Raw genomic sequence first — 14,484 nt, forward strand, 5'->3', positions numbered from 1 at the left:
CGTTCGGTCGGCAACAGCTCGCCTCAGGAATCCGAAATGAGAGAACACAATACTGGAAATACTGTAGACTTAGGTTTTGTGTCCTCGCCGTCTTTTCAAATGAGTCAAGACACATTTTCTGATTGTCAAAATGTGAATGTTGCCGGTGAAAATGCACTGCAAAAAAGCATAGAGAAACAGATTCCAGACACTAATATATTATTATTGCAATTACTGCAACAAATGGAACAAAATCAGAGACAAATGGGACAAAATCTTCAAAAGTTAGACAGAATGGAACAACACCAGAGACAAACACAGCAACAGTTACACCCAATGGAACAAAACCTAACAAAGTTAGACACAGTGGAACAAAATCTTAAAAAGTTAGACACCACACTTGAACAAACACGTGAAGATTTAACTACTGAGTTACATAACATTGAATCGAAATGTCAAAAAGTCTGAAATGACGTAAAAACACAAATTTGTGAGCATCTTCAATCTATTTTTTCGCGGCATGAAAATGCATTACAGAATCACGAAGCAGCCATAAAAGAACTGCAAACCATTGTTCATGAAAATCATAAGACCTTGTGTGCTAAAATTGACTCAGTTGCATCTACCGATTCGGTTACGCAACTTGCAAAAACTCAGGAAAACTTAAAGAACACAGTAGATTCGATTTCAACACAATTGGACACTCTGAAACTTGGTTCAGAAAAACACACTGAGGAAATGTGTTCACTATCGGAGAAAGTAGCCGAACTTTCGGATCAGGTCACTAACTTATCTACAAAGGTAGATGATGATCTGAATGACACAAGACCTGTAGCCTTCACTGACACAGAAGAGTATGAACAAATTAGAAAATTCAAAGAAAATCAAATCAATACACAGTACAAAAGAGAAATCCGGGAAGTACAAGATCAGTTGACGCAGGTAATACAAGAATTACATATTTCAGAGGACACTCGCGCTCTAGTACGGGAAGAGGGACATAGAAATACGGAACAACCACAAAATAAGAACACAGGACACTTTGGAAATTATGAAAGAAATTGGCAAGGCGCATTGGATTATGAGATGGAACCGCCGACACGACGTAACACTGACCGACATGTGACTCGCCGACACGATGATTTTGACTATAAGCTGTTCATTACTACACGTAAATTTAAAACATTTAAGAATTCTGGCAACGACATTCATCCACAAGCATGGCTTCATCAATTTTCTCATTGTTTTCCTCCCAACTGGTCATTGGAGCACAGGTTAGAATTTATGTGTGGCTAATTAGAGAATGAACCAGCTGTAAGAATGCGATCGTTCATTCACGATTGTCACAGTGAAGGAGAATTTTATCATGCCTTCCTCTCAGGATATTGGTCTCAAACTACACAAGACCAAGTAAAACATAGCATCATGATGATGAAACGCTTTGAACAATCTGAATTTTCCAGTCTTGTCACACATTTTGAAGACATGTTGCACAAGAATCAGTATCTTTCAAACCCATACAGCCCCTCAGAACTCATCCGCATTTGCTTAATCAAACTGCCTGAACATTTACGACATATTATTTTAGCAGGGCGTTGCAAAGATGACATTGAAGCTTTTCAGGGACTCTTACAAGAATTAGAAATTGACACAGACAGTCGCAGGATGCGAAAACAGGAAAACAATCACTACCGGTCACATCCGTCACAATTCCGTGACGACAGAAACAATAACTGGACACGACAAGCCTATTCTTACAACGTAAATCGTGACCAAAACAGACACCACCCGTATGACAACCACTGGCATAGTAATAGTTACAGAGAAAGATCGCATTTCCGTAGTAATGAATATGACAGAGACAATCATAGAAGCAGACAATTTGGCAACCAGAACTATTATTATCACGGGAGACAGAATAACTTCAGACGCAACGGTCCAGCGCGCAGTTACGACTCAGGGAGAAATTCTCCACCACTTAACCGACAAGAAAGAAACTATGGAATCTACCGACATGACGACAGACGATATAATCATAACGACAGACCTGAATTTCATCAGAACTGGCGGGATTCTAACATAGCTGGGCCTTCTCGGCAAGGCGAATTTGTAGAAGTTAAGCCTCCTAATCCCAGTAACGATGCGCGCCAACAAAGAAACAGACAATGACTCACACCGCAGGCAGCCACTTACGCCCACTGGCTCAGGGAAAAATAACATTGACGCTAACCTTGAGCAAAATTCCAGTATTCTTTACGGACGAATACCACATGATAATTGCATTCAAGTTGAAACTCTGCATACTGAGAAGAGTAAAGGGTTACACCACATCTCACATGTAAAACCGTTTATTGAGAGATAAACTATTTTTTAATTTAGTCTTTGCTATAAAATTTTTCACTTCACGTTACTAGTACTCTTTGTCACACTTAGAAACCGTTACCATGCAACAATGTTTGAAGTTAAATATCCAGTCAAGAACCAAGAGAACTTAATTAAACAGAAATTACGAATGCATTGTTATTGCGAACAGACGACACAGTGTTATTGTGTGTGTACATTCTTGCTTGTTAGTTGCACGATTACGTAACGACTATAAGGCTCACATACTTAGAATATTTACCAGTACTGATAATGAGATTTTAATGCAACATTTTGGTTTACTTGAAAATACATTCTGGATTTAAGGTACTTTCTGTGAGATACCAGATGAGACAGTGGTTAGTTTATGTGACAGCTACACGATTTTATCATGACGCTACTAATGAGTGACAATTTACAATGTTGCTTTTGCGGTGTTTCTGTTTCATATCTGCACAGTTTTTCTGTATTGTTCTGGAAAGTAAAACATGTTTTAGTAGTTACTTTTGTGGTATAGCTACAATGAGACAGCCTCTTTCGTAGCACAACAATACGTTACAGCACAGTACATTCTTCATCACAACAATAAGCGTAATAACTAAGATATCTATACGCAAAGCATTTCACTTTTGTTTATCATGAGGTAAGTACATTGACTTCTGCAGAACTTAGCTTTCAGAGGACGATAACTACGACATTTCCACATAGATTATTTTACAATAAGACGCACAGTTTAGCGCCACAGTACACGTATTTGAGTGATTAATTTTGTACTTAAATCATTTATTTTTAAAGATATTTGAAGTACAATGATACAAAGGTTTTCCGTAATACATTTCATTCCATTCTTGTAATCTGTAACACCTGAGAGTATAATTACATTAATCGTCAGGTGGGTACATGCTTACTTTGTGTACCATCTGTTTGGCAAGCACAAGGAGCCCTAGCTAATATGGTATTTGCTTATCCAACTTTACACATCGGTACCATATTTCTCTAACACAAATTACACAGCTATCTGATCATTTAACTGAGAGAGACAAACTTTTTTATTACGTCAGTGACACATGTTTACGCAATTACAGAATTGGATAACTTCACACTTACGAAATTGTATTTTTGTCTGTAGTGTGTGAACTCTTCATATTTTTTCGGACCCATTGTGGTACTATGAGAGCTTTGAATGATGTATTTGGTATGAGATCATGATTTTTAAAGTACGTTTGAGGTAGATGACACTACTGAAATGAGAAGAGAATTTTCTTTAGGTTTTGAAATTATTGCAGAAAGCTATGACGATTTTGAGATTTGACTGAGGTGTTATGATGTTATTTTTACGATGACGATGTGTATTATGCTGCTGAGGTATGTTTATGAACAATAAGCTGATGCTATATGAGAAATTTGATTATGCTACATATCTGTTATGATGAAATATTGAAGAAGTGTTGACGAAGAAGGTAAGGAATAATGATTAGTGGTTAGGGACTCTGATTTATCGAAAGGATGTTGGAAACTAACAATCGTACTTTAAGAGTTATGAAATGTGTGTGTATACGCGTGAATGTATCAGAATGCCGGCTAAAATTTTTTGGACACTGTTATATCAATAGCATTTTGTTTCTACACATTTGCAACGTAAATTCTTGACCTGTGAAATATTTTTATATGAGACTGTCACTGTAGCGGAAACTGCTGTTGTAAATATTTCCGTAAGAAAGTTAAGTGACCACCTGCACGTAATGCGTCGTGGGCACCCAGCTGTGCGGCAGACGCCCAAAAAAAAAGCCATTAGGGTGTGCCTTTCAGAGGTGCAGGTGGAGAAAAAAAAGGGGCCATTATCCTCGCTATTGACATTCCTTTGTAGAAAGCACCACAAATACGACACGATCATTACTTGGAAAGATACTTACATCTGCACACCTGATTATGACAAGCGTCTTTCTCGAGAATTGAGAGAATTTTTACTACCTTATGAAGTGCCATATGGCTAATGAATGATGTTTCATGCCTTCCTTTGTACATATTTTCATTTTTTTTAATATCTAGTTTCTAGCTGCAAAGCAGCATTGGTTAAAATAAAATTTTATCAATGTACTAATATAGATATTTTATGCCTACAGACCCAGTAAAGAATAACTTTGATGTACTTAAAAAAAACGAAGGAGCAGAAAAACACATTTCTCTTCACAGGAATTGCATACAGAATTTACTTTTCAACTACTTGGTAATTTTTTTTTGTAGAATAACTTCTTGTGGTGCACCACTTTCATTACATAGACATTAAGATGTGAATAGACATTTCCCTTATCTGCATTGTTGTCTTTAGTGTTCTATTGTTTCTGCTTGAGCTTTGCATGTTTAGGTATAACTTATAGCATTTGCTGCTGCTGTTTGCCAGGCATAGTGTTACTGAATTTGACTGTGTTACTCTTCTAAGCCAGTTTACTACTGATTTATTTTTCTTGTTTGCTGCTCATTGCCTTATATTAGTTGTAATATTGTTGCTTACTTTGCCAATTTGTATTTTTTGTTGTCCTTGCTGTTTGTGTTAATTTGTTATGTGCTGCTGCATTGCCTCGTCCCTTGGTATATATATCTGACCTCAGTAGATTCAAGTTAGCTTAAGAGGGGGTAGACTATATAAGAAACTAACTATGATGAATTGATAGAAATGCATTAAGAAGCTATAAGAAAATAGTTTGGCCAAAAAGGTAGTGCACAGTAGAAAAAAATAATTTTGAAAGAGGATATGAACAAAAAAGTAGGGTTTAGGGACAACAGGTTTAGGTAGGATTTTCTTGGAAATAAATGTTGAGGTAAGATAATCGTAAATAAATAATGCGGTAAGAAATATGTGAAATAAATACAGAAAGCATGCTTGGATAGGATTGTTTTGGTGGAAGCAAAGGTTGAAATAAGACGAAAGATCTATGGAATGAAGTTTTGGGTTGGACTGCAGTACCAAATGTTACACTGAAAACAAAATCTGTCCTTTCCTTGTGTTATCCCACTATGTGTTTATGTACCCTTGTTTATTTGTCTTTCTCCTGTCTTTATGTGTTTAGCTGATGAGAGCTATGTTGTAGAATTTTTCTAATACTATGTTATTTACTTTGTAAAGATGTTTAGACATTATTTATTCTGTTTTGTTATAAAGCTCATCTGTAAAGTTGATGTTTCGAAAGTTATTCTGATATTTTATGTATGTACTTATGTCATAATTCCTGTAACACTGATGTATATGTTTAATTCTATTCTGTTGTAAAGCCTGTACTACAAATGTTATCTGTATTGTTATGTTCTTTAATGATGTATTTTGTACCTTTATAATTGTATTCTTATGTTATAAAATTGTAATTGACACCAGTTCATCATATTATTAACTTGTAAGTTACATTTCACTGCACACGTTTCTGTTGGTCATAGTATATGGACAATATGTGAGAAGTAGGGACTGTTAGTGTTTGCACGTGTGTTAATAATTCAGCAAGGGACTGGATAACAGCATTGCTGGTTCTAAGGACAATTCCAAAAACTTCGTGAGTGTACAAGTGGTGGTTTATGGACTTGCTATATTGTCTGCAAGACTTCTAAGGACAATTCCAAAAACTTTGTGCGTGCACAAGTGGTGGTTTATGGACTTGCTATCTTCTCAGCAAGACTCTTCGATGGTCATTGTGCACCTGCACAGTCGCAGCAGATGGCTGCTGGCCATCTCTGCAAGGACTACAGTGGGTCTGCAAATTTGATGACCCACCAATACCATTATTTCTACAAGGACTACAGTGGGTCTACACCCTTGATGACTCACCAATACCATTATTTCTACAAGGACTCCAATGGGTCGACATCTTTGATGACTCACCAATACCATTATTTCTACAAGGACTACAGTGGGTCTACACCTTTGGTACCATTATTTCTACAAGGACTATAGTAGGTCTGCATCTTTGATGGCCCACCAATACCGCAATCTCTACCAGGACCACAGTGGGTCTCCTCTGTGATGACCTACCTACCAATATTCTTCAAAACGTCGAATGACTCTGTTGTGGGTTTGCTCTGTTGTGACCCATTACCTGTCAGCATGTCAAGAGTCAGCACTGTCTTTCTGTTGGAAGGACAACACTACTTCCTCAAGACTGCATGGAAATCCACTACTTCTGTGTGCAATTTATTTTACTAAGGAGACTTTGTGAAAAAAAACTGTAATTACTATTATGATGAATGATCAGGACTATCTTTATGGACTGTGATAAAATTTTAGCTTTTGACCAACATTGTATCAATAAGTGTGTGCATTTGATTTCTTTGTTATTGTAATTACGATTATGAAAAATTTTATCAAATCATTATTGGCCACTGCCCAAAACAATTTGTAAATTTTTTTTGTGGGGAGCATTGGGGCTTTGTAAGTAGGCTGTTTATGTTTTCTTATTGGCAACGTTACGTAGCGCTCTGTATGAAAATCACTGGCTGTGCTATGTGCAGTCTGTGTCCAGTTTGCATTGTTGTCAGCCATTGTAGTGTTGGGCAGCTGGATGTGAACAGCGCGTAGCGTTGCGCAGTTGGAGGTGAGCCGCCAACAGTGGTGCATGTGGGGAGAGAGATGGCGGAGTTTTGAAATTTGTAATACTGGATATTGTACAGAAACCAGATGGCAGTTATAAGAGTCGAGGGACATGAAAGGGAAGCAGTGGTTGGGAAGGGTGTAAGACAGGGTTGTAGCCTCTCCCCGATGTTATTCAATCTGTATATTGAGCAAGCAGTAAAGGAAACAAAAGAAAAATTCGGAGTAGGTATTAAAATTCATGGAGAAGAAGTACAAACTTTGAGGTTCGCCGATGACATTGTAATTCTGTCAGAGACAGCAAAGGACTTGGAAGAGCAGTTGAACGGAATGGACAGTGTCTTGAAAGGAGGATATAAGATGAACATCAACAAAAGCAAAACAAGGATAATGGAATGTAGTCAAATTAAGTCGGGTGATGCTGAGGGAATTAGATTAGGAAATGAGACACTTAAAGTAGCAAAGGAGTTTTGCTATTTAGGGAGTAAAATAACTGATGATGGTCGAAGTAGAGAGGATATAAAATGTAGACTGGCAATGGCAAGGAAAGCGTTTCTCAAGAAGAGGAATTTGTTAACATCGGGTATAGATTTAAGTGTCAGGAAGTCGTTTCTGAAAGTATTTGTATGGAGTGTAGCCATGTATGGAAGTGAAACATGGACGATAACTAGTTTGGACAAGAAGAAAATAGAAGCTTTCGAAATGTGGTGCTACAGAAGAATGCTGAAGATAAGGTGGGTAGATCACGTAACTAATGAGGAGGTATTGAATAGGATTGGGGAGAAGAGAAGTTTGTGGCACAACTTAACTAGAAGAAGGGATCGGTTGGTAGGACATGTTTTGAGGCATCAAGGGATCACAAATTTAGCATTGGAGGGCAGTGTGGAGGGTAAAAATCGTAGAGGGAGACCAAGAGATGAATACACTAAGCAGATTCAGAAGGATGTAGGTTGCAGTAGATACTGGGACATGAAGAAGCTTGCACAGGATAGAGTAGCATGGAAAGCTGCATCAAACCAGTCTCAGGACTGAAGACCACCACAACAACAACAACAACAACAATACTATATTATGAATTGCTATGTATATTATGATTTTTCAACACTATTAAGGTAAATACATTGTTTGTTCTCTATTAAAATCTTTCATTTGCTAACTATGCCTATCAGTAGTTAGTGCCTTCCGTAGTTTGAATCTTTTATTTAGCTGGCAGTAGTGGCGCTCGCTGTATTGCAGTAGTTCGAGTAAAGAAGATTTTTGTAAGGTAAGTGATTTGTGAAAGATATAGGTTAATGTTAGTCAGGGCCATTGTTTTGTAGGGATTATTGAAAGTCAGATTGCGTTGCGCTAAAAATATTGTGTGTCAGTTTTAGCACAGTCATGTATAAATTTTTCTAAGGGGACGTTTCATTTTTACTCCTGCTTACGCAGAGATGTGCATACGGTGCAGTGACGTTATGAAATTCGTGTGACAATCTATATTGACCCAGCTGTAATTCACCTTCCATGTGGCTGCCTCGAAAGGCAAACCTATTTAGTTCGTCCCACTCTATTCAATTAACGCGCTGACTGCTCTCGTTCGATTTAATGTGACCACGCCTCCCTGAACATTGGCATCGTCAACACATTGAGGCGGAATTTCACCCAGACTAACCACATGATTCGCAAAACACTTCCAGTGACCCAAACTAATGTTACGGGAATATTATACGTATAATCCGTTTTAATGGTAATCTAACGAAAGTTTTTGCGTACTAATAGTGTGGAACCCACATCAGTCAGACGAATTAATTCATTCTAGTTTTTCTTTATTATACAAATTTCTTGATGCTGTTCTCCATTTATTAGCTCTGATAACCTCCAATTGTTGTTTGGCTACTACCCCAGAATTCTTCATAAGACATCATATTGATCATTATATTTGCATACCCTCACTGTTTTTCGCACCTGTGTGCTCCTTCACCCACAACGTATCCGCTCTTCTGTTAAGTACTTTCTGCAGTCATTATTCATCCCCAAAATATTTTAAAACCGGTGGATACTTATTAAATTTACTTAATATTTTACTTTTTCATACCACTTGTTACCTAACGCGAGATCTGTCATTTTCGATATTCTTACAGCCCGTCTTGCAGCCTAACTGTTTTTTTTTTTTTTTTTAATCTAATTTTGTTCGCTTTTGTTCGTCGTAACTGCTCGCGGCGGACGTCGTAAGACACCCTTTTAAGTTCATTGTTGATCAATTAACCCAGTTATTTTGTTACAGAGGGCAGCTACCTCTCTGACCGAACACGCTGAGCTGCCGTGCCGGCTAATATTTTAAAACCGATGGATACTTATTAAATTTTTTTAATTTTTTACGTTTTCGTACCACTTGTTACCTAACGCGAGATCTGTCATTTTCGATATTCTTACAGCCCGTCTTGCTGCCTAACGGTTTAGGAAGTCAGCACTGTTTACTGCCTGCTGTCCGTCATTCGTCCGTTTGTACGTATCCGCTAGCATCGATCAGAAAGCAAGGCAGTTACTGGGATTAATGCTTCTTTTCCTTGCTTCGAATACAGACAGAACAATGAATAATTCCTCGTGGTTATTTAATAATATTAGTTATAAATTTTCGTTACTCATGCTGATTCACAATTTTCAAACCAATGATTGAGAATAGCTTTAAATAAAGGTATGTGTGTGAACTCATATGGCGTACTCAGTCAACGTACGAACATTTATGATGCTGTGAGAAATGCACAGGTAACGTGAAATAAATTTGAAGTGGACACAACCGTTAGTATGACACAATATGACAACCACAGCTCTTTTGGAAAATCTGTTTGGAAGGTAGGAGACGAGATCCTGGCAGAAGTAAAGCTGTGAGTACCGGGCGTGAGTCGTGCTTCGGTAGCTCAGATGGTAGAGCACTTGCCCGCGAAAGGTAAATGTCTCGAGTTCGAGACTCGGTCGGGCACACAGTTTTAATCTGCCAGGAAGTTTCAGCATTTTCTATTGATTTATATGACTGTAACTAGAAACTGCAGCAACTGCTGAAATTGGTCAATAAGAGAAACGCATTTATAAAATGAGCGAAGTGATTCAACTGTATTTATAACGAATGAAATTCGCTTATTCATGAGGTAAGATTCGCAATGTTTTGGTATTAATTTCTTACTGGCATTTCGTTAGGTACTGATTTCCCAGTTTCACTTTAAGACACGGCAAGCAGTCACTATGTTACTCAATCAGAGCTTCACTTGCTCTCTCTGTTCATCCTTGAAATTAAAAAACGTTTGCCGGCCATTGTGATCGAGCGGTTCTAGGCGGTTCTGTGCAGTACCATGCGGTACCACACAGCTGCTACGGTCGCAGGTTTGAATCCTGCCTCGGGCATGGATGTGTGTGATGTCCTTAGTTAGATTTAAGTAGCTCCATGTCTAGGGCACTGATGACCTCAGATGTAAAGCCCCATAGTACTCAGAGCCATTTGAACGATTTAACAAACGCTCAAGCCGGTGGACTAGCTCGACCGTCCATGCTATAATCACCGCAAATGATGATGCAATAGTTCAGGCAGGTTGAGATGATGTACTTCAGTTTCCTACATCTTCATCTACGTACGTAATCGGCAAGCCATAATACGGTGTGTTCCGAAGAATATATCGTACCACTACTGGCTGGCCATTTCTTTTCATGCTCCACTCGCAAACAGAGCGAGACGGAAACAACTGTATTTATGGTCGCGTGCATGCGGTCGTAGAATCATTCTGCGGTTAGCTTCAGACGCCAGTTCTCTAAATTTCCTCAGTATAGCTTTTCGAAACGAACGTCGTCTCCCCTTCCAGGTGTCCCATTTGAATTCCCTAAGCATATCCGTAACACTAAGGTGTTGTTCGAGCCTAACAAATCTAGCAGTCCGTCTCTGAATTGTTTCGATATCTTTCTTAATTCCGAAGTAGTTCGGATACCAAATGCTCGAGCAGTAATCAATAATGGGCAACACAGAGTTGCCCACTGTCCAATACGTGCTCTGCTTTACAGATGAACCACACTTTTATAAAATTCTCACAACAAACTGAAATCGATCATTCACCTTCCCTCCGTCACCGTCCTTGTTCTATTACATACCGCTTTTCAACGTTACGCCTTTACATTTAATCGATTAATCGACGCTACTGTTTTAATCATCACACTACTAATGCTGTATTGGAATATTATGGGCTTGTTTTTCCTACTAATCTTTATTAACGAGATTTCTCAACCTTTATAGCTAGATGCTATTTTTCATATTAACTACAAATTTTGTCTAAGTCATCTTGTATCCTCCCTCCCATACACACCAGCATCATTAGCAAACAGCCGCAGATTGCTACTCAGCCTCAAAATAGAAAATAACAGTGGTCCTATCACACACCCCTGGGACACTCCTAACGATCCATTGATGTACACGCGATGGCGAGAACGAAGAACTGGTTTCGGTTACTTAATTTTCGTCGAGCCACCCTCATATGTGGCAACCTATTCCATATGCTCGCACCTTCATGAATTGTCTGCAATAGTACAGTTTGTCAACTGCTTTTCGGAAATCAAGGAATGTGGAACCTGCCTATTTCCCTTCACCTATGGTTCACAAGATGTCATGCGAGAAAAGGGCAGATGAGTTTTGCAGGAGCAATGCTTTTTAAATCTGCGTTGGTTCCTGGACAGCAGCTTTCCAGTCTCGAGGAAATTTATTATTTTTTAACATCCGGTCTCTGTGGCCTAACGGTTCTACGCGCTTCAGTCCAGAACCGCGCTGCTGCTGCGGTCGCAGCTTCGAATCCGACCTCTGGCATGGATGTGTGTGATGTCCTTAGGTTTCAGTAGTTCCAAGTCTAGGAGACTGATAACCTCGAATGTTAAGTCCCATAGTGATTAGAGCCGTTTGAACCATTTTTGAACTGATAGCATGTTGAAGAATTCTTCAGCAAACCTGTCTAAACGAAACTGGTCTGTAATTTGTGGGTCCGTTCTTTTACGCTTCTCATTCACAGCAGCCACCTGCGCTTTTTTCCAGTCGCTTGGGTCTATGCACTGGACGAAGGTCTCGACATAAATGTCAGCTAAGTAAGGGGCAAATAACGTCGAATATTCTTTGAAAACCCAAAATGTTGAGCTATTTGTTTAAAGTGTTTGAGATATTTCTCTACGTCAGGGAACCTTGTTACTATGGTCTCCACACGTGACTGTGTGCGATTGGCCATTACAATTGCTACACCAAGAAGAAATGCAGATGATAAACGGGTATTCATTGCACAGATAAATTATACTAGAACTGACATGCGATTACATTTTCACGCAATTTGGGTGGATAGATCCTGAGATATCAGTACCCAGAACAACCACCTCTGACTGTAATAACGGCCTTGATACGCCTGGGCACTGAGTCAAACAGAGCTTGGATGGCGTGTACAGATACAACTCCCCATGGAGCTTCTACACGATACCACAGTTCACCAACAATAGTGAATGGCGTACTGTGGCGAGCCAGTTGCTCGGCCACCATTGACCAGACGTTTTCAATTGGTGAGAGATCAGGAGAATGTGCTGGCCAGGACAGCAGTCGAACATTTTCTGTACCCAGAAAGGCCCGTACAGTACCTGCAACATGCGGTCGTGCATTATTCTGCTGCAATGTACGGTTCCGGGGTGGTCGAATGAAGGGTACAGTCACGGCTCGTAACACATCTGAAATGTAACGTCCACTGTTAAAAGCTCCGTCAATGCGAATAAGAGGTCACCGAGACGCGTAGCCAATGACACCCCATACCATCAAATGGCTCTGAGCACTATGGGACTTAACATCTATGGTCATCAGTCCCCTAGAACTTAGAACTACTTAAACCTAACCAACCTAAGGACAGCACACAACACCCAGCCATCACGAGGAAGAGAAAATCCCTAACCCCGCCGGGAATCGAACCCGGGAACCCGGGCGTGGGAAGCGAGAACGCTACCGCACGACCACGAGATGCGGGCCCCCATACCATCACGCCGGGTGATACGCCAGTATGGCGATGACGAATACACGATTCCAATGTGCGTTCACCGAGATGTCGCCAAACAGGGATGCGACCATCATGATGCTGTAAACAGAACCTGGATTCATCCGAAAAAATGACGTTTTGTCATTCGTGCACCCACGTTCGTCGTTGAGTACACCATCGTAGGCGCTCCTGTCAGTTATGCATACTAAGTTTTATTGTTATGTTCGCAGTGGCTGATGATTCGGGATGGTGTCACTGAAAAAGGATGCAAAATTTCTTCCACAACCTTACCAAATCAGAGCTTCAACTTGTTTCTATGGAATTTTTCGTTGAATGGACGTTATACCTCAATGTTCCTTACCTCCTGTCCAAAGAATTGCTTGCTTCACCACCGTGGTATTCTATTCCATTATTATACAAAAGGACAGAGGAAGTGACGACTGCCCGCAGCTCGTGGTCGTGCGGTAGCGTTCTCGCTTCCCTTCGCCCGGGTTCCCGGGTTCGATTCCCGGCGGGGTCAGGGATTTTCTCTTCCTCGTAATGACTGGGTGTTGTGTGCTGTCCTTAGGTTAGTTAGGTTTAAGTAGTTCTAAGTTCTAGGAGACTGATGACCATAGCTGTTAAGTCCCATAGTGCTCAGAGCCATTTGAAGTGACGACTGTAATCAGACAGAATGACTGATAATAGAACCCTAACTAGAAGTATAACTGCCGTCTGTCAGGATGATTGATAGTATTACAGATGCTGCGAGACTCTAGTATTAAGTGCAAGTAAGAAACGTTATAGGGATCATTAGAAAGCTGCCAACTACCTAGGCCCTTGCCTCCAGAGTGAGAGAATCTCAGCCGCAAGTAATGCCTGAGGTAAAATTTCACGATGCCGTTCCCTTTCCCAGCGCAGAATGCAACCCATCCGCGTTGCGCTGGTAGGCGTGTGATTTAATTAGGTCAGTGCGTTCACGGAGTTATCCAACGCCGTGGAGTTAGCAATAGCTGCGGGAGTGGCTTGGAGCTCACGGCCGCAGACCTGTGGCCACGCCGGACAAACTTTGAACCGCATTAACGTTAGCTCGTCCAGGCGGCGCGAGGGCAGCGTGTGCGAGTTTGACGGTAATGGCTGCACAACTAGGCCATCGGTGTGGCTCTCGACCCCTCCCCCCACCACCCTCTCCCCATTCGCGGCTACCCGTATCGTTAGACAGCACCTTAACTGACGCCTCGTAGTGTTGGGAACTGAGTCAGGGTGGGATCGTTGTGTGAATCCCTTCCATTCTCTCTCCGATGTTGTGTATGTGGCCTTTGTCACCTTCACAACATCCAACATCGCGACCACAAACATTATCACCAAATTCTGCCTATTTTACGCCAATTAAGGGACCAAAGTCTCCTCTAGATTTGAAATTAGTTATAACAGTTGTAAGTAGGCTGTTCAGATTTTCTTATTGGTAACGCCACGTAGCGCTCTGAATGAAAATCAATGGCTGTGCTGTGTGCAGTCTGTGGCTAGTTTGCATTGTTGTGCATTTTCTTTTACTGTTCAGACTTTGAGAAAAACACT

The sequence above is a fragment of the Schistocerca cancellata genome, unplaced genomic scaffold, assembly GCF_023864275.1.
Source record: "Schistocerca cancellata isolate TAMUIC-IGC-003103 unplaced genomic scaffold, iqSchCanc2.1 HiC_scaffold_1106, whole genome shotgun sequence".
Taxonomy (NCBI): domain Eukaryota; kingdom Metazoa; phylum Arthropoda; class Insecta; order Orthoptera; family Acrididae; genus Schistocerca; species Schistocerca cancellata.